The 19,174-nt window shown below is 55.3% G+C and overlaps 1 protein-coding gene across 2 annotated transcripts in view; it reads left to right on the top strand.

The window, feature by feature from the left end:
* The window catches only part of LINGO1 (leucine rich repeat and Ig domain containing 1), a 160,259-nt gene that overhangs the window by 20,621 nt on the left and 120,464 nt on the right, over nt 1–19,174 (top strand). Inside the window, exon 1 of one of the 2 annotated variants that reach the window (XM_054837045.1) lies at nt 6,732–6,837. The exons of the other annotated variant lie outside the window; for it this stretch is intronic. The gene's annotated coding sequence lies outside the window, so the exon portion shown is untranslated. Of the gene's footprint in view, nt 1–6,731; nt 6,838–19,174 lie in introns of those variants that run through there. 2 annotated transcript variants of the gene reach the window in all.

Raw genomic sequence — 19,174 nt, forward strand, 5'->3', positions numbered from 1 at the left:
GCCTCCGTGGTCCTCCGTGCCGTTGGGATCCATGGGTCCGGGGTGGGAGCGTGCGCAGGAGGCGGCAGCGTGCGGCTGGAGGTGTAGCGTGCGTCTGTGCGATGCTGCTTTTTTAAAACAGCCGGGGTGGGATGGGGAAATGCCGGGCGAGGCACTAGTCATAGGTGTGAGCAGTGCCTGCGCCTCGGAGGCGGCGCCGGGGGTGGCGGCGGCCCTTGTTGCGGCGTTGGGGGTTGTTTTTTAGTTTGGAGCTGGAAACCAAAAAAAAAAAAAAAAAAAAGTAGTAGTTCTGCTGAACTTAAACTTGAAACTTGATGTGGTTTCTTGGTGAGGTTGTTTTGGGTTTTTTTTTGGCTGTTCTTGGTGAAAAATGCAGGTATTTGGCCAAACTCTTGAGTTTCCCAGCATGGGAAAGGAAAGGCGGCACAACGGTGGGAGAGGCTTGTGTAGAGATGCAGTTGGGAAGGAGGTAGAAGGAGAAGTCAGCCTGGAGGTCGGTCCAGCCCTGGGAAGCCACAGGCAGGCCGACACGTCCCTTGGTGCAGGAACGGCCCACGGCAGTGTGGCTCTGCCCACCAAATACCCGCCCAGGTCCCCTGTCCTCGCCGCCGCTCCGTGGCGTTGGCAGGGGCTGCGTTCCCAGACCGGCGTGCCACCTTCTCCTTCTCCATCCCTCCCTCTGCCGCGATGCCCATCCCGTATTCATTCCGATGCCCGTGTACTTCTCTAAGCCCAATATACTTTGAATTACTGCTCATCTATTCCTCTTGACATCCTCACGCTCATAACTAGGAAGCCTGCATTACCCGTTTGCACATCTGTCAAACTGCGTGTTCCTTGGCCATTTCCAGAGATACATAAAATTGCCCGTGGTTATGACATTATTGACAACCCGCCCCATCTCCTTCCCCCTCCCCGAGCCCAAATGGCTGCCTCGCTTTATGAGGATTGATATTTGGGCAGTAAATATTTTAGAGCCTCATCTGATGAGTGTGTCTGTGCGGGTGAATACATTTCTGGCTGAGGACAGATGTTGGAGCTATCTTCATTGGAAATGCAGGGTCTTGGCTTTCTCCCTCCTGCCTTTGCAGCATCTCTGTCATCTCTCTCCAGCCCCCAGCGCTGCCTGTTCCCGCTGGGAGGAAAGGGAATCGGAGGGAAAAGCCAAGCAGAGGTTGCCGGGAAGGACTAAGGCTGGTTGGGCTGCAGAGCTCTGCGAGAGATGTTGGGTGTGGATGGCCCATCGCTGCAGCATCCCCATGCTGGGTTCCCCACGTCTGTCAGCAGCAGGACTGAATTTCCACGAGGAAGGTGATTTCCTTTCCCAAACCCAGGGAAGCCACCAATTCCTGCTGTGTCGGACGAGTAGTTTCATCCCTTTTGAAAAAAAAGAAGACAAGCGTCAAGCTGTCTCGGGTTTCCGAGGGATATATTTTGACTCGGCTGTTCTGAAAAGCCGCTTCATCTCCAAAAGTTTCAAAACACACTTCGGTAAATGCCTCTAAAGAGGAAACAACTTGGGAACAACGTATCCTGGGTGACCTGAATCATTTTTTTTAATCTTGCGGAGAAGAGCAAAGGAGCCCATTTTCAGTTCCTCAAAACAATTTGCTCTCTTTTCCTTCAATCAGCAAAACGAAAAGTGTTGCCCGCTTCCTAAGGAAGAGGAGCAGCAGATGCGGAGCTGCAGCGATGGGCTGGGCTCCGGGTTGGGGTGTCACACCTGGGCTGGGGCTGGCGCTCGGCTGGGGGCAGCAGGATTCGGAGAGTTTTTACAGCACATCTGCCCTCGGGCTCTCTGGGAGCTTTGCTTGTGCTAGTAAGGGGAGTTGTCCTTGCACCCGGGTCTGAGCCTGGGCTGGGACTCAGGTCCCTTCCCTGCGGGGAGGAGAATTGCGCGGGGGGTCTGGCACAAGCCCTCTCCCCTGCAGCGGGCTTGGAGCACGTGCAAGGCAAGTCAGCCCTTGGGTCCCTCGCTCCGTGCCTCCTCCTTACCATTTTGCTGCTTTTTTTTCTCTCTGAGCCTGGAGTGAGTGCATTGAAATGTGTAAAAAAAAAAAAAAAAATCGGCTGCCTGGGGGCGGCTTTGCAACCGCTCGGTTGCAATTCCTGAGAGCCTTCATCGTGAGGGCAGGAGTTTCCTGGCTCTGAAGCGGGGTGCTGCGTGCCGGGCTGGGACCTGCCAACGGGGGTGGGGGGACCAGGGCGAGGTGCTGTGGGGGCTGCCGGGCTGGCACCCCCGCCGGCGCGTCACCCGAACGCCGGCTGTTCCCAGGGTGTGGGTGTCCTTTCCGCACCCTCTCCGCTTGCCGACGGGGGAGCGATGTGCAAAGGGGACTCGGCAGCATGGCTGGATGAGGAGGGAATAGGATGGAGCGTTTCTGGGTCCTGCTGCTTGGGGTTTGAAGCTGTTGCACAGGCAAGAGCCCATCAGCCACCTTCTTGGGGGCCACAGGTGAGCGCAGGTGGTTGCTGGTTCCGCGGTGCCGATGTTCGGTACCGTGGAGTCTGGTGCAACACGTGCAACGTCGAGGAGCTAATCTGTGTGGGACAGATCTGCAAAGATGCTGGGGAGAAGAGACAATGTCCAACTCTGCTTGCAAGGGCTTGCGTCTCCATCTCTGAAAAGCCTCGCTGCGGGAGCCGCGCACCGAGGTGAGGAGTTCAGTGGCCTCATTTACTTGCCGATGAAGGATGCTGCCCTGGCCCTGGCCAGTCTGCTCTTTAACGGCAATATAGTATCTATTTATTTATGATTTCCGTGGGTGGTGTTTTGGATGATCTATTGAGCCAGAGTGAGATATTTTGAGGCACAGTGAGATATTTTAAAAACATCTCATCACTCTGGAAATATCCATGGTGCGATAGCTGCGTATTAGTCATTCGGAAAGGGAGTGATTTCAATGAAAGAAAAAACATTTCATCTTGTCAGAGCATTTTCACTCACTGTCTGCCAGGCAGCTGCTGTCAGCCTTCAGTCTCTGTGGCTGGTTTTACTCTTCTCAGGCTCTGCCTTTTTATTTTATTTCCTAACAAGAAATAAAATAAACCCTCTAATGGATATTGGTAGCTATGAACTCATCAATTGTCAGTAAGAAAGAGCCTTTAAAAAGATGCAATAAACCCTCTTTGCACTGGATTATTTCCAGTGGGATTATTTCTCCCGGGGACTATCTCCATTTGGAAGGAGAAACTCCTCCTCCAGGTATTGGACCTTGAACAAAAGCCCCTGCATCCGACATGATTTATCCCCCTGGAAAGTGGGAGTAACTCCAATACTCTCGCACACCAGCTGGGGATGCAGAATTAGGTTCACGGAGAACAGGAGGAAAGATGGTTTTCTCCTAGGAGAAAGAAAAAATAAAAAAATCTGTAAGAAAACACAAATGATGAGGCCCCATCCTGCAAGAGGAAACAGCAGAAAGCCGTTCAGCAAATGAAAAGCCAAATGAGCTGTAAAAAAACCACCACCATGGTAGGAGAGATTTTCACTTGGAGGGAATCCACAATAAATCACCTAATATTCAGCTTTGCACTGCCATTTGAGAAAACGTTCATCATCATCTACTGGTCTCTGCTCTACTTTCCATATAGCTATAGCTGGGGTTTCTATAGCGCAGCCCACGCGCCCCGGGGAGGAGGCGATTCGGCCGAGATGCTCCCATCTCGTTGGATCATTCTCCGTAATCAGGCTAAGAGTAATTACACTGTAGTTACACCGTGAGTACTATGCACCATCGCTTTGCAGGACGTGATTGTCGTTGCCTTGTGCGACTAGTAGGTGACTGCCGAAATGACTAAAACTTACCCCTTGTGGTTAAATGCTTGGTTGGTGCTTATACCCAGAGTTTTCCCAGGGTGTGGGATGCTCGAGCACGTCCAAGGGCACCTCCAGGGCAGGCTGCTGGGGATGTTTTGAGCTATTTTAGGGACGTTTCTCCGCTGCCACGGTTCCCCCTTCGCCATCTCCTTCGAGCTGAGCAATCCTGGTTTCCTTCGCACCCGCTGCCGAAGCCCTTGCTGCGTACGTACAGGCAGGTGCCTTCGCTGGGGCTTGCCCGCTCTTCCCGGCGTGCTGCCGTGGTGCTGAGCTCTGGTTGCGTCCCCGTGCGTGCCCACCCCGCCTCCCGCCACGGCGGTCAGAGCGACTCCAGCCAGGGGTTTAAAATAGAAGCTATTAACTAAAGAGCAGGAGAGGGCGGTGCCGGGGGGGGAGGCAGCCGGGTCCCTCCGGGAGGATGCCAGCACCATCTCGGGGTTTAGTGAGCCCTGGTGCCTTGGATGACGGGGCATCGCTCCCCGTGAAAGCAGGAATCAGGAATTTAGGCTGCCCTGAACCAAGCACCCGATAAACCACATCTCTCGATAAAAGCTGGGCTCGGCGGTGGGGACTTCTAAGCTTTACACCCCTTGCCTTTTATTTCTGGCGAAACGAAATGAAAATGGCAAACCAGAGCCATTTCTTCCCTTTAACCTTTTCCCTTTCACACCCATGCTTGACCCAAAATATTCTTCTTTTGGTTTGCACTCAGAGCTCTCTTGCCGGGCGCTCTTAATTTAATTAACACAAGCTGATCTCTTGCATTTCTTGGCCAGAGGCAGGAGTTATCACCCGTGTGGTGAATCCTCCGCTCTCTCGGCGTGGCATCTTCTGCATCCTTTTGCTGACGGCGAGTGCATCGCCGTCCCGCGCCCCTGAGTCAGCAGTATGCTGCTGCCGCCGGCGTGCTCTTTTGGCTTAAAAAAAACCCCCGAAAGTTTCGGTATTTAAAGTATTTAAGCAGATGGGAAGCCACAAACTACAGTCGGTGGAGGGAGCGTGTTTCATGACTAACAAAATATGCCAGGTAGGCCGTTCCACTTGAGATATTTTCAGGAATATAATCACTTTCACACATCTTCATAAATTTGCCAAAGTGTTAGTTTTCCCCCATATGGATTGGGGAGGATGCAGCATGTCATGACTGTTGCACAGCATCTTGAATGCTGTGTCTTCGTCGTGGGTTTTTTTTTTCTTTTCTTTCTTCCCCCCACCCAGGCTGTAATTGAAATAAAAGGTTGATTGCCCTTCCCCCTAATTAGCGTGGGCAGAGGGTCATCCTCAAGCGTTCCCTGGTCTCCATCCAAAGCAGGGCAGAGGCGGCAGTGGTTAAATCTCTAATAATTCCCACAGAAAAGGGTCCGGGTTGGGCTGGAGCGGGATGGAGGGATGCTGTGCCTGGTGGGGTACCAGCGGGCGCTGGGGGGATGCTCTAAGGGAGCCCCAAAGGCTGCGTTCTTCCCACCGAGCTCCTTTGAATAGATACTCCAGCGTCGTAATGGGGTAAACAAATGCAAAATATTTTGAAGTCATTCAGTCTCAGCATTGGAGTCTTTCTTTTCGTTTTGGTATCGTGGCAAAATTAAATAAAAGGACCCGTTTTCTGCATGTTATTGATCTTTCACTCAAAATCTGGGCCCTTTTCCAGGAAAAATGAGCCCTTTTGTGAACAAAGAGACAGGCACCTTCCCAACAAAAGTCAGCTTTCAAATCCAATGTTCTTTGTGTTTGAAATTTCATGTTTCTGATAGGAAAATATCAATTTCACTCAAATTTGCAGTGAAGTGATGCTAGGGGGGGAAAACGAGGACGACACTGCCCTGAGTGGATTGATGAGCACTTGAAGGCCAGATTGCTGGAGGGATTTAAAAGCAAAGGGAAAAGCAACATTGTCACTGATTTTGAACAGCTTGTGTTGTGAATCCAGATCCAGGCTGATGTGCTGGAGATGGCCCCGCTGTCCTCGTCCCTCGGGGACTCGGAGCCTTCATCGAACATCCTGCCCGGGGCAGGAGGACTCAGCCTGGCTGTCCTGGGCAGATCTCAGTCTTGGTGCTTTATATTCCTTGTGGGGTTTTTTTAACATGCTAGGGCCAGATGCTGAACTGGTGTAAATTAGTGTTGCTCTGGTGTTGCGCTCCACCGAGAGCTGCCTGCTAGTGTCTTAGACAAGCGGTATTATACAGGTTAAGTCATTAAATCTTTGTAGCTCATTTATTTGTTGGTAAAGCACTTGGGAATTGCTTGGGAGGAGATGCCTTGCGCTCCCTTGGACCGTGCTACCACGTGGATGCTCAGCTGCAGAGCTGGGTATCCTAAACATGTCTTTATAGTGCAGCCCCTCGCTGCGACACCCCCGTTGTAACGAGGGGGGCTGCGTTCACCTCCCGATCCTGCTGCTGCATCCTTTGATAGCAAGAAAATTGGTTTTCTGTATCTGCTTTCTACACGTGCTGCGGTGATGCTCTTTCCTCGCTGTAATGCGGAGGAGATGGAGGCAGCGCTGGCTCAAGGGCATCGCTCCCAGGGTTGTCCATCCGCCGCCATGCTCATTCACTACTGTGACATAAAAAGTTTGCCTGCTGACTCCGAGCGGAGAAGTTTCTCCCCCCCCACCCCCCTGCCCCGATGGGATTGCTCCCGGTGCTTTGATCCCTGGCTGCGTGTGTAAGCTTGCTTATCTTTGGAAAAGCACGGCAGCGCTGACAAGCGGGTGCAGGAGATGGGGGCTGTAGGTGGATCGTTTTTAGCAGCGCGCACGCACGGAGCAGACAGCTTGGGCATGTTCCAAAACACTTCCCACGCCCCCGGGCTGAATTTTAAGAAGCTGGGGCATCTGCACATTCAAAACGCTCCGGGGTGGGGGGGGAAAGAAGGAAAAAAATCCCAAAGGCAGGCAGAGCAGCCAGCGCGTGGAAGGGGCGAGCAGCACCCACAGGCTGATGTCTTGCTGCGGAAGGGAGTTTGTTGCAAAGGCTGAGCAGCTCCAAGCCGCTCTCCGGAGGGGCAGAGCACAGGTGAGCGTGGAGCAGCGGTCGCTGGCTTGCCTTGCGGCTGCTTGCAGGCTGGTCTTGCTCTTGGTTGAGTGGGGGGAATGGGAAGAGGAGCTTGAGTTAGGCAGGAACGGTGTCTGGGTGAGTGCCTGTTCCTCCCGTCCATCCGGGGTGGTGCAGCGTCCGAGCAGCTCCCTACTTTTGGGGGCCCCAGAGCCTTGCAGGAAGAGGGGGGTAGCGGGGGGCAGAGCTGTCTTCCTTACGGTGACGGGGAGATGGGGATGAGCCCTGTGCTCGTCCCCCCTTGGGTGCTTCCAGGGGCTGCCCGGGATCCTGCCCATTGATGGCGGGAGGTATCCCACCGACTTCTTTCTGTGGGGCTGCAAGGCTGAGGGCGGCCCTGGTACGCAGGACCAGCATCACCCCCTTCTGCATCTCCTAGGGGAGCGGGCAGGGGCGGATGTCGGGAACACGCAAGCCCCGGGCTTGCACTGGCTGGCTGAGGGCTAGTTCAGCCCTACCCTGGGCTCGCCGGGGCAGGGTGGGACATACAGCCAGAGGTGGGAACCTCTCGGGGATGGAGGATGGCCTCTGTGTATGTGTGTAGGGTCCAGGGAAGTCCTGGAGCCCCTGGAGTGATGATCTGGGGCTTTGTCTCTGAGTCCTGGTAGAGATAAGTAGGTTCAGGCTGTGTTCCCTGGTTGGGAGGCTTTCCGAGCTGGGTGCCCACCTTAGGTGCCTGCAAGCGCAGAGAATAGCCCCAGTGCTTGCTGTTGCTGCTCCCTTGAGATCCAAGGTCCCTGCTCCTGGCGACGTGGGGCATCGGAGGTCTTGCACTGGAGCGTCGGGAAGGGATGGGTGTAAATCCAGAGAGCCCGAGCTGTCCTCTGAGTTCTGAGCTGGTCTGCACTCTGAGATCCAAGGATGGAGAGCACGTCCATCTGTGTGGTCCATTGAGATCCTATTCCTGCTGCCGTTGAGGAGGACAACCGTGTGACGTCCTGGCAGCCCTAAGCCATCCTTGTAGGGGTGTCTGGGCTCCGACAGCTCCCTCGTATCTCACAAAGTGCGCGTCTGCTGGGCCAGGCACCGGGGGATGCTCCTCCCGGTGTATCACGTGCAAGAGGGGCATCTTCCCAGCGCTCCCCCGTGGTTGCCTTCCGTGCTGCTCAGCAGACGGTCACCCTGGTGTCTGGGTGACTCGCGCTGTGCCCTTCTGCAAACAAAGCTGGTGGCTTATTTAAATGTGCCTTTTGCCTGGTTGGTGGCAGCTGGCAATGAGGAGATGGGGAAGCTTGTGAGAAGTGAAAAGGGGAGAAGTCCAGGCATGGAAATCCTCTCCTGTGAGCTAAATGTCTCCAAGCTCGGTATTATTTTTTCCCTTCCTTTTGGGAAGAGGAGACTTCCTGGGAAGCCTCCGCTTCCAAAGCATCCCTCTCAGAGGAGGCTGAAGCAGGGTCTAAATTAATGAACTTGCAAGGCTCTGGGTACCAGCAGTAGTGCTTTCCACCATGTCCTCGTCCCCCAGGTAGCCTTATGGCAAGGAGCAGCCTCTCGGCAACGGCTAAGTTTCTGGGGTCCTTCTGCCCTCTGTCCCTTGTCCCTTGGGGGACCAGGGGGGTGTTTGCACCTCTGACGTCCAAGGGGGGAGGACAAGACCCTCCCCGATGCCGCGCTAGACACAAGATGCTCTTCTGCTAGTGTGCCCCGGGGTGAGGAGGAGGAGGAAGGCAGAGAGGGATGGGGATGGACCCAGGGTGCCCTGGGGGACTGGTTTGTTCCTGCTAATTAGCGGTGTAACCAGCCATCGCCCGGCCAGGCTCCTGGCAGATAATTACCTTGCTGGGTGCAGGGAAGGGAGCAGAAAGACTCGCTGTCCACGGGGACTTTAAAACCTCCCAATTCTTGAACTCATTTGGGAAAGGCAAGCAAAAAAAAATAATACATATATATATTTTAAGAGAGCTATTTCTGCCAGTCAGGCAGGCCAATTTGTTACCAAAGTGACACATTTGATTTGAACTGTAAGAATCAAGTTTTCTTGGCTTTTCTCCTTTTTCGGTCCTTGGGGCAGGGGGTGGCTCAGCCATGGGGCGAGCCGGGGTGCTGCAGGGGGGGTCGGGCTGGGGGCTCTGGCTTCCTCCGTAGCTGATCATTGCTAAGCTCATGGGTGTTTTAGAGAGGCGGGAGAAAAATAAATCTGGGAGCAATTCCCAGCCTGCTCATTGCAGCACGGTCAGGTTTCTGTGGGGCCAGGCTATCCCGCCATCCCTTTGTAACGTGACGGTGTGGATGCTGCCTACGGGCTGCTGGGGGTCCTGGCCCCGAGGCTCGCTGCTCTGCCACCCTGGGGACGGCTCCCGGGGGCTGCCCTGCGGGTCCCCGCCGGCTGTGCCAGGGCTGTGCCGGGCAGTGCCGTCCCGTGTGTGCGCCGTGTGCCCGGCGGGTGGGATCGCTGCCGGCCAGAGCAGCATCTGTGCTTTCCTCGCACCTCGCGCTGGGGCCGGGGACCTCGTTAGCTGCCTCCATCTCCTCTCCCCTCTGTTTATCTCCAGTTTTTCAACTGCTTGTCGGATTTTTATTTTTTAATTTTTTTTTTTTTAATTTTTCTGGCTCGAAGGGAGACATGACTGCTTGAGTCATGATGGGGCCTGACAGCTCCCTGCACGCCCTGCCAGGCTCCACTGAAGTTGGGATGGGGGGGCTGCAGCGACGGCTGCCCACATGGGTCCTGGGGGGTTATGGAGGGACTGGACATCCCAGCCTTTTCCCCCCCATCACCCATGAACCCTCTGCTCTGCGGTGCATGGCACGGGGTCTGGCAAAGCTCAGGTGTCCCGGGAGGTGTTGGGGGCAGATTTGTGATTCTGCTTGGGAGAGCAGAGGGGTCATCGTGGCACGGGGTGACAGGAGGGCAGCAGGGTGGGAACAGCTTGGGATCAAAGCCCAGCACAGCCCTGCCTCTCCCCGCTGGCTGTAGAGGGTTAGGGGCCGTGCCGAGCTAAAGGAAAGGCTTTTGGCCACACACACGCACCCTGTCCAGAAACAGGCTCGCAGGGATGACGGGCTCCTCGCGTCGATGGCCTCGTCCCTGCGCCAGTGCACCCGGGATGTCTGCTCCCTTGCAGAGCGGGGTCCCGGGCTGGTGCTCCCCGTGGCACCTCCCTGCTGAAGGAGCACTGCTGCTCGGTGCCACCCACCAGCGGGGTGCAGGGCATGGCGGTTCCTCCTCCTCCTCCTCCTCCTCCTCCTCCTCCTCCTCCTCGGCACAGGGCTGCGGGTACCAAACCGCTCCTCTCCTGCTGCCAACCCTGCCCTGGCGGCAATCTCATTGCCCCTTCCTCTACACCCCATCTCCCTTCAGAAAACCAGCAGTAACTCTTAGTCGGTGCTGTCTTACGGATCATTACTTCAGAAATCCCAGGGAGAAGGGCACTTGCCCACGATCCTGCGTGGCCAGCGCCATTCTCTGCGGCCCATCGCCACCCTGGCACCCGTTGCTTAGAGGGCAGGGCCACCCCGACCTCTTCCTCGCTGCTCTAGGATGCTCCCAGCATCTCGCCCATGCTTTTTTATAGCCCGAGCCCGCGCTTCCCGGCAGGCTCGCCAGCTGACCTGGATACGGCCGTGCCGCGTTTGGGCTGCACTCGCTTGTGTCTCCCCTGCTCCTTCCTCGCGTTGTGGTGGGCTGGAGACTGCTTTGCGGGCTTGTCGGTGCCGAGGAGGTGGCCTGGTGCTCTGCCTGCTACACCCCAGGCTCGTCTCACAGCAGCGTCCGTCACCCTGCCTGCTCTCGCATCGAGCATTTTCAGTACAGCTGGGTAACAGGGATTTCTGTGAGCACACATCATCGGATCTCTGCTCCGTGAGGGTCCCTTCTCCGTAGCAGGTGCTTTTTCTCCCAGATGCTGTTCTGCAGAGAGGGAACGGGGACAAATTAGCATCCCCCAGCATTTCTGGCTCTCCCGCTCTCTTTGTCTCCCTGCTCCCCCCCCTTCCCTTCTCTCTTTAAAGAGATTCAGGTCATGCCTGGAATTAGGGCTCCCTGAACTGCAGAGAAACAGTGTTTAAACTGCTTACCATCGATTAGATGGAGTGGTTTGGGTTTGGTTTGTCCCCCCACCCCTGCCATCAGCTTCCGATGGGTGTTCGCAGTGCGGCGCGTTAATCCTTGCTTCAATGCCTTTGCCGTCACGGGCTGCTCTTCCCTCCGCAGGTGGGTCTGGGGTTGCTGGGGGGCTGCTCCCCGCTTTGCACCCCACTAGGTAGACAGCTGCTTTCAACACTGAGACTTTGCAGGAAGGCATTTTATTTAGCCGACTTCGTTTATCGCGGCGCTCCGGCTGGGATTAGAGACAGATAAGACGATCAATAAATCCTCCTCTTGGCTGAGATGTGCCATGAATTTTTTTGGGAAGGGGAGGGAAAGGAGGGTGCCTGTTCAAAGGTGGCGAGCCACAGGCGAGGGAGGGGACAGCCAATGCTGCGAGGTGGCAGGGAGGGGGCCTTGGCCAGCCCCGCCACGATCTCGCTGCTGGTTTATAAGAAGACATCTGTACGTGTTGGAGGGGACAAGAAACCCCGCGCCGCTGCTGCGGCTGGCGTGGCTGCGCTGCCGGAGAAAGTAGGTCAGGCTGTGCTGCAGAACCCGGCGCGAAGGCAGAGCCCCCAGACCACCACCCGCTTCCCCCCTCCCCGGCACGGCTGGGCACCCGCCTTTCCCCAAATCTCCCCAGGATGCTCCGCTCGCAGCCGGGAGCAACCTGCCCCCCGCCAAAGGCAGGTACCGCAGGGCTGCGCTGGCGTCAGCCCCTCACCCTGGCGTCAGGGCGTATTTGGCCGCAGGAGAGATGCCCAAGGGATGCAACTCCAGCACCACGAGGGAGCAGCTGCTCCTCTGGCTCCCAAGCATTTTGGGGTCCCCCATTTGCTGGGGGTGGGCAAAGCGCAGGGCCAGCTCCCCCTTTCCGGGAGCATTTTCTGCATCAGCAGGGAGAACTGGGGAGGGGGAGGAAAAAAAGGGTTAAGGGCAGAATTTAACCCCTAAGTCTGCAGCGATTTTGGGTGCCTTGTGGGGCTCTCAAAGCCCCCCTTGGAGGGGAACGGGGGGCAGGACAGGACGAGTGGTGGGGGTCCCGTGGGTCGGGCTCAGGCGGGGCTGGAGGGTGCCCCAGCTTGGCTCAGGAGGATGGCTCGGTCCATCATCGCTTCCAGGAAGGTTTTGTGGCTGCTGGGATGAGGGGAAAGATTAAGATGTGCTTTCAAGACAGAGGTGTTTCAAGTGCAAATCGTGAGCGTTTCCCCGGCGGAGCCCAGCACTTCGCTATAGCTGTGGGCACCCGTTGTTAGATGGAAGAAAACTTTGAAATCGCCTTTGCCACACGAGGGTACGGCTGGGCTCCCGGCTCCCGGCTGCACTCTGGGGAGGGATGCCGTGGGTGCTGGATCGCAGCCGTGGGAGTATGGCTTGCTGCGGCCAGGGCCACGAGGCCACCAGCCCAGGACTGCGAGGCTCAGGGAGGTGACAATCCCATGTTAACGTGGCTCTGGTGGCATCGGTGCCGTGACCCAGAGGGGAGAGGTGGGCGGGGACACTGCAACCTCCAGCGAGGACCTGGACCGATCCGAGAGGGCCGGTGGTGAAGATGCAGCAAGGCAGGCGGGGAATAAATTGAGCGTGTATATCACAGGTAGGTCTGGGCTTTATTGATTTTCAATGAAAGACCGTGTCATGAATTTTTCTCTCCCACTGTATTTGCTGCAAAGTTGCATCTTGACTCCAGGCATTAACCACTGACTGGAGAGCTCGTTTTCCCACCTCAGGAGATGCCGAGGGAGGAGGCAAGTTTGCACGTGGTCTTTTTAAGTGCATGATGGATGCGGTGGCTTTACTAATCCAACACCAGAAAAGAAAGCGGGTATTAACAGCGGAAAATGTTATGTCCAGCATTTTAAGTGACTTATCGCTAAGGGGCTGCATGTGGGATGCGTCTTGTTTGATGGGTTGTGTTACGCATCCCTCGCTGCTCTGGGATCTGCCCGGGAAAGGTGGTCCTGGTCCCTGCTGTCCCCAAGAGGGATGGGATTGTCACTGTTCTTGCTGGTTTTCCTTTCCTCCTGATGACAGGAAGACCTTAAAAGAGAGGGGACATGGTCTCCATGTCAAAAGTTTTTTGGCAGCTGCTGAGGCATCTTGTTGCATCCCTTTTTTAAGCTGGTGTTTGGAATTTAGAGTGGTCTTTAATCCTGAAGTCGTTGTTTTAAAACATTAAAGAACATTTGGAAATGAGTATAGCATGAAATGGTTTAGGAGACGTTTCTCCCCGTCTTCAGAAACGCTTACAAGTCTTTTTTGTTTCTCTGATGAACGTATCGAAAATCCGGGGGAAAGCATTGGAGCCAGCTGAGGGCTCTAAAAGAGGCGATGGCGAGGAGATGTTTTACCCGGTTTCGGGGAGCACCATGCGGTGAGATGCGCAGCCGCGGCAGCTCGTGGCCTCGCAGGGAGAGGCTGGCAAGTCTTGCGGAGGGTTGGGAATGTCCTGGAAGGGTTAATTCTGGCGCTTGGATATAGCTGGGTGCGCTGAAGTCGAAGTGGAGCAGTATGCAAATCTATCCACTTTCATAAACTGCTTAATTAGGCGAATGTTAATGAGACGTTAATTACTGTTGTGCCGGCGAATCCCACGGAACGGAGATTATGTTTCTCTTCAAACATCCAGTCTTAATTATAACTTGCACTTAATTCCACTGTCTTGCCTGGGACGGAGCTGGGTAGGAAGGACGAGGCGCCAGCTCCCGCGGGTGCCCGCAGCACGTCCTCCGTCCTTGGCCACGCCGCCGCGGTGGCTGTGGGCACGTGGAGATGGAGCCGTGTGGCGATGGCTTGGGGACAACGGCAGCGGACCCCTCTCTTGCAGCCAGCTCCTTGCACTCGGGTCCAGCCCAGGAGTGAACCCTCTGGGCGGGTCAGGGTGGAAAATCCAATGCCATGCGTAAAAGCTCCCATCCTTTTCCTTCACGGGCTTGGGAAGCCTTCGGATAGTCCCCGTTCATGCCCCGTGCGCTCCAGGGATGATGCCACATTGCTCTGCTCTGGAGACACCTGCCCCAAACTGGTCAGACTGGGACGGGGGAGCCTCCGGGGCCGCGAGCATCCATCCTGCACCTGGTCCCCTCCTTCCTCGCTTTCTGTTCCTACCTGCTGTGGCCTTTCCAGCCGGACTGCAAATGCTTTCTGCTGCCTGTGATTCCCAATTCCTGTATGGATTTTTAACTGATGGAAGTGAGAATCACTGGAGGTCCTGCTTCCACAGCACCTGATGTGCGCATGTGAATATTTTTAAAGTATGGCTTCGACTTGGAGATCAGCAAGAGATCACTGCGATGATGAGCAGAGAAACGACATCCCGTTTCCAATTTTAACACCTTTTTTTTTTTTTTCCCCTCTATGGCTTCCATTAATGTTCAGGATAATGTAACGCTTTCAAATGAGGTATTAGCGAGCCATGAAATCTGCATCCTCAGGTTTTTTTGGGTCTGTTTTTCATCCATGCATAGCTGGTGGCTGCTCCGGGCTAACCACGAGGTTTCCTGGGTCTTTGCTCCTCGCTGCTAGCCGGGTGGCGAAGCATTCTGCAGCTCCAAACCACTGGAGAGGACAGCATCGTAAAGCTGAAACATGAGATTTGGGCTCCATCCGGGCTTTTTTGGTACCCGTGGGGAGGATTTCTTCCAGCAGCGGGGCTCTTCTTACACAAGGACTTGTTCACCTTGCCACCGCTGCTGGTGGGAGAGCCCAGGGGCTGCCCGCACCGCTCATCCTGGCAGGAGCTCCATGTCCTTCACGTCCCGAGCAAACAGGCTTTTTAATTACGCACGCTGCATCTGCACGCCTCCGAGCTTGTCGCCGGAAACCTGCAGCTGGAGAGCGGCGGCCATCGTTGTCTCGGGCCTTCTCTGAGGGCTGGCGGTGGCTCGGGAAGCTGCTCCAGGGTCAGAGTTGCTTTGGATTCCCACCGCACGCCGCTGCAGCCTCGAGGGGTGATGAGAAAGTGCGTTGTCCCTGGAGCAACCCACACTGGGGGTGATGATTCTCCGTGTTGGATGTTTTCAATTACAAAGGTTGTCAGCTTAGGTTTCGTTTTCCCGTCATTTCTTTCTTTTCTTCCCTCTGTTCCGACTCTGCTGTTTGATTTCCAGACAGGTTTGATATTTCCTCTCCCGGCATGGCAGCAAGCCCTGGGGACTTTTGCGGGCGGCTCGCTCCCACGCCGTTCCTTTGATGGTGGGAAGTGTCCCTCCCGTGACGGACAGGCTGGGCTGGAGGCTGCACCCACCACAGCACCTATGGGGTGCCAGGCTCCGGCCAGCTCTGCCTGCTTCTCACCAAAGCCCTCTTCCAAAATCATCTGAACATCATGTTTTTAATCTCCTGAAAAGCTTTTCCACCAGAAGAAACGTGCCCAACAACCAGAGATTTTTACCTTTTTTTCTTCTCTGCATTTTGCATGTCTCAACGTTGAAGTCTCTGTTAATTAATTAAGAATTAGTTCATTCCAATTCCTTTAATTTTTTAAAAATGGCGGGATCCAGCCACGTACCCCCTCGCAGAGCCTCCCGTCCTTCCCTCCTCCCCTCCTTGCAAGAGCAAATCTCGAACAAACAGAGCCCTGCTGCAAAATCAACAGCTGCGTGGGAGGCAGAGGCAGCGTTTTGCATGCGATTCCAATAAAATACAGCGTGTCTGGGAAACAGGAGAGACGGCAAAGCCAACGCGGGGTGGGGACCAAGAGAGGCTATCACCTGTGTTGTGACCCCGCTGCTGAGATGCTCCGGCATGTCGGTGGCTCCTGTGCCGCTTTTCAGAGCCCAAAGTGCCGTGAGCAGGTGTCGGCAGGACCGGGTGCTCTGGTACGGCACCCCTGGGTGCCAGCACCCGGGGTAGGTACCCAAGGGGAGCGGCTCCGGCTGGACATTGTGGGCAGAGATAGAGAAACCTTCACCCGAACCCGCGATGTTCTGCCTGCGGTCGCCTGTCGCTTCTAATTGCCGAGCCCGGCACCCACTGGCTTTAAAATAAAATGAGGAGAGAGGAGAAAGAAGGGTTCGCTTCAACGGCATGTCTAAATTAGCCTTATTGTGCTGGGAGCCGGGTATCGGGGTAAATCCATTTCCACAGCGCCGTATATCTTTACCGAGTGGGAAGTTGGGGGATAAATGAATGTTCTTCATATATTATCATAGCCTGACAGCGATGAGGCAGACAGAAGCAATGCAAAGGTGATTAATGGGAAAGTTTGAGTTAACGAAGTGTAGTCGTCTCTCATTAGGGGGAAATGAGTTCCCTTTACCACCGGTTGTTGGGCTTGTGAATTTGGGAGCGCTCCTGCCTTTTTTTTTTTTTTAAATGCCAGATAATTTGTTTCTTATTTACCTTCACTCGCCAGGTTGATGGCACGATATCACTAGCCCCGTCTGGAGCGACTGTGCTGGACTTGGGGCTTTCTCGCTACCTGCCGATAGCAGTACCAAGCGTGTGTGGGGGACGCCGATGGGGGACAGAGATGCTCCTGGGGACACCAAGGCAGGGACACGGTGTGCAGAAGGGGATGTTTAGGGCTGGGGGAGCAAAGCCCCTCTCTGCCAGGCGAGGGAGGAGGAAGAAGTGGCTCTCCGGCAATCAGCCAGAGCCAGAAAAGCAGGGCTGGGGCAGGAACCTGCAATATTAACGAGTCTTTTAATGAAAAATACATCTGCTGTTCAGCTGCCTCGTGGCCTGAGATGCAGGCGTGCTTTTTGGTTCAGCGATGGTTGCTGCAGGACCTTTTATTTTACAATAGTTGAAACAAAACTGGAATCTATTTTTAATCCTTTCCCTTTCCCCCTTGCTGCCTTCCCTTGACTCCCCACTGTTGTGCTAACCCCGAAAAAGCTCAATCGGGGTTTGGGAGAGGCCAAGGGCCGAGCTGGGTGCCCCGGTTCGCAGCAGGAGGACGACCCATCCCTGTACGGTCCCTTTGCCCTGTGACCCTGGCTGAGGCTGTCCCGGTCAGGGCTGCTTTGCAAAGAAATAAAGATCTGTGGCTGGCTGCCATTTAGCAGCTTTAGCTTTTCAAGGAGAGAGGATTTTTTTTTTCCCCTGCTAGATTTGGGGCAGGCTGGGCAGGATCTCCTCAGCCTGGATTTCAAATTGTCTTATGGCAATCGTGCCCGGAGGCAGAGGTAAAGGCTGGGTCACCACAGTTTGCTCTTCACTGGTGCTTTTCATGCTGGGATTTCTTAGCGTAGCCATTGCAAAGCCTATCCCACCGGCGAGGAGCGGAAGGGGCTGGAGAGGTGGACTGAGGTCCTGTGCAGGATATTTGCTGGCAGACCCTACTGCTTGGTACGGCTGAGCATCCCCAGAGGTGGAGCACGTGTGTTTGGGCAGTGTCTGGCCCTGCCAGGGCCACGGGCAGCCGAAGCTGCAGCCCCCAGGAGCTGCCTTGCTTTCCTTGCCACCCGCTGCCTGCAGCCACAGAGGCACCATTTATCTAGAGCAAAGAGAGACCTTAGAAAAATAACAATAAAGAAAAGGTATGTGAGAAGCATCTGTGAAATAATAACAAGATCCCAGGGATGGAGCTGCTTTCATCTGGGAGCTCTTTGCTAACCGCGGGTTGCTCCTGTCCCTCGTTAGAGAGGGAGCCGGGCGGCGATGCGCCCGCTCAGATCTTCCTTTCCTTTCAAGATCCCCCCGTGGCGTCCCGCAGGCTGGCGAGCCTGGCCCCTGCCAGCACATCCCTCCTGCCGCCAGCTGCCGAGCCGGTTTTTAATCCCTCTAATCAGCCCCGTATCCAACCCCGGCGGCAGTGGCAGAGCTGGGCTCACCCTGGTCCGTCGCGCCTCCCTGCCGCGTTACATCCCAAATGAGAGCTGTGGCAGGGCTGTTCCCATGCTGGGAGCTATGGAGCATGGAAACCCCACGGCTTTGTAAGGCTGAACTGCCAGCTTTGCGGCCGGTCACCTCCCAGCCAGGGTAGATGCTGATTTACGCTTATGCCGGGTCTGGTCCAGACCCCCGGGCAACATCCGAGCAGTGCAAGTGCTGGCAGGCGCTGTGCTCTGGCAAATGTCCATCAAAACTTGCTTTCCTGGGAAAAAGCTGGTTCAGCCAAGCTAAAACACTTGTGGGGGTCTGTGTTGAAACCTGGGGAGGTTTTTGATGCTCCCACGCGGGTGCAGAGGAGCGTGGGCTCCCAGGGCTGGGCTGGGGGAGAGCTGCCCCTGCCAACTGCCCCAGAGCAGGGTAAAACGTGAAGGGACCCCACTAGCAGATGTTGGGGAGCACAGAGGAGGATGGGGGGGCTCCAGACAGATGCTGGCCATGCCTTGGGCAGAGCTGATGTTTCCAGCTGAAGCCCGTGTTGCTCTGCCCTGCTCTGCTGCCTGCCAACGAGAGGGGTTTGCTGGCTGTTAATGGGTGGTTATTTGCACATGGCTTGGGAAGGGCTTTCGGCACGGTCCCTGGTTGGACTTCTATAATAAAATAATTTTGCTACTCTGGAAAGAGATTCTTCTGCGAGCAAAGCATATTTCAGAGAGTTTGCTTCTTGGTCTGCGGCATGAAGAGAGGCGCAGGGGAAAGGTACGGCATCTTATTTCGGGGCTCGGTAGTTGAAATGTCTGGTGCGAGCTCAGGAGAGGAGGGATTTCTGCAGACCTTGAGAGCTATGGACTTCTGCAGGTTGCTGGAGCTAAAAAGTGGGGTCTCGGAGGAGGAGCTGTGCCGGTTATATCAGAAGGGTGGGCTTGGGGGTCTTGCAGGCTCGTTGTCACCTTGGAGGTGAAGGGAGCGATGCACCAGGGACATCTGAGAGCACGCTCGGACACTGGTGTAACATCCAGCGGCGTGGTTTCAGCCATGGATAAACACATTTACAGCGCTGTGCACGAGAGCAGGATCTGGCCCAGGGCCTCCAGCAGCCATGGAGACGCAGGAGGCCAGAAGCGGAGTGTTTAAAGGCTAATGAAGATGCACTAGAAAATGATTAGCTTTGCAAGCAGCATTCCTGTGTGCTGGAAACAGGGGTATTATGAAGTTCGCACTAAGCCCTTGGAGATCTCTTGAGCAAGAGTGATCTGCATGCTGCGCAGTGCTATTATTGGAAAGGGTGGCTTCGCTGCCTATCATCTGGCTTTGCTGAGTTAGCTCTGTGGACCGTCGCCAAACATAAAGCATCTTTTCCTCGGCCCTTGCCAACCCACCTACTTGGAGTGGGTGATGACTTGTTTGTTCCTCAGCTCAGCTGGAAAAAGTGAGTGTCCCTGTGGGAGGGTGGGAAGAGGGAGCGTCGCATGGTGGCATCTCCTGAGGAAA

This window comes from Grus americana, chromosome 10, assembly GCF_028858705.1.
Source record: "Grus americana isolate bGruAme1 chromosome 10, bGruAme1.mat, whole genome shotgun sequence".
Classification (NCBI taxonomy): domain Eukaryota; kingdom Metazoa; phylum Chordata; class Aves; order Gruiformes; family Gruidae; genus Grus; species Grus americana.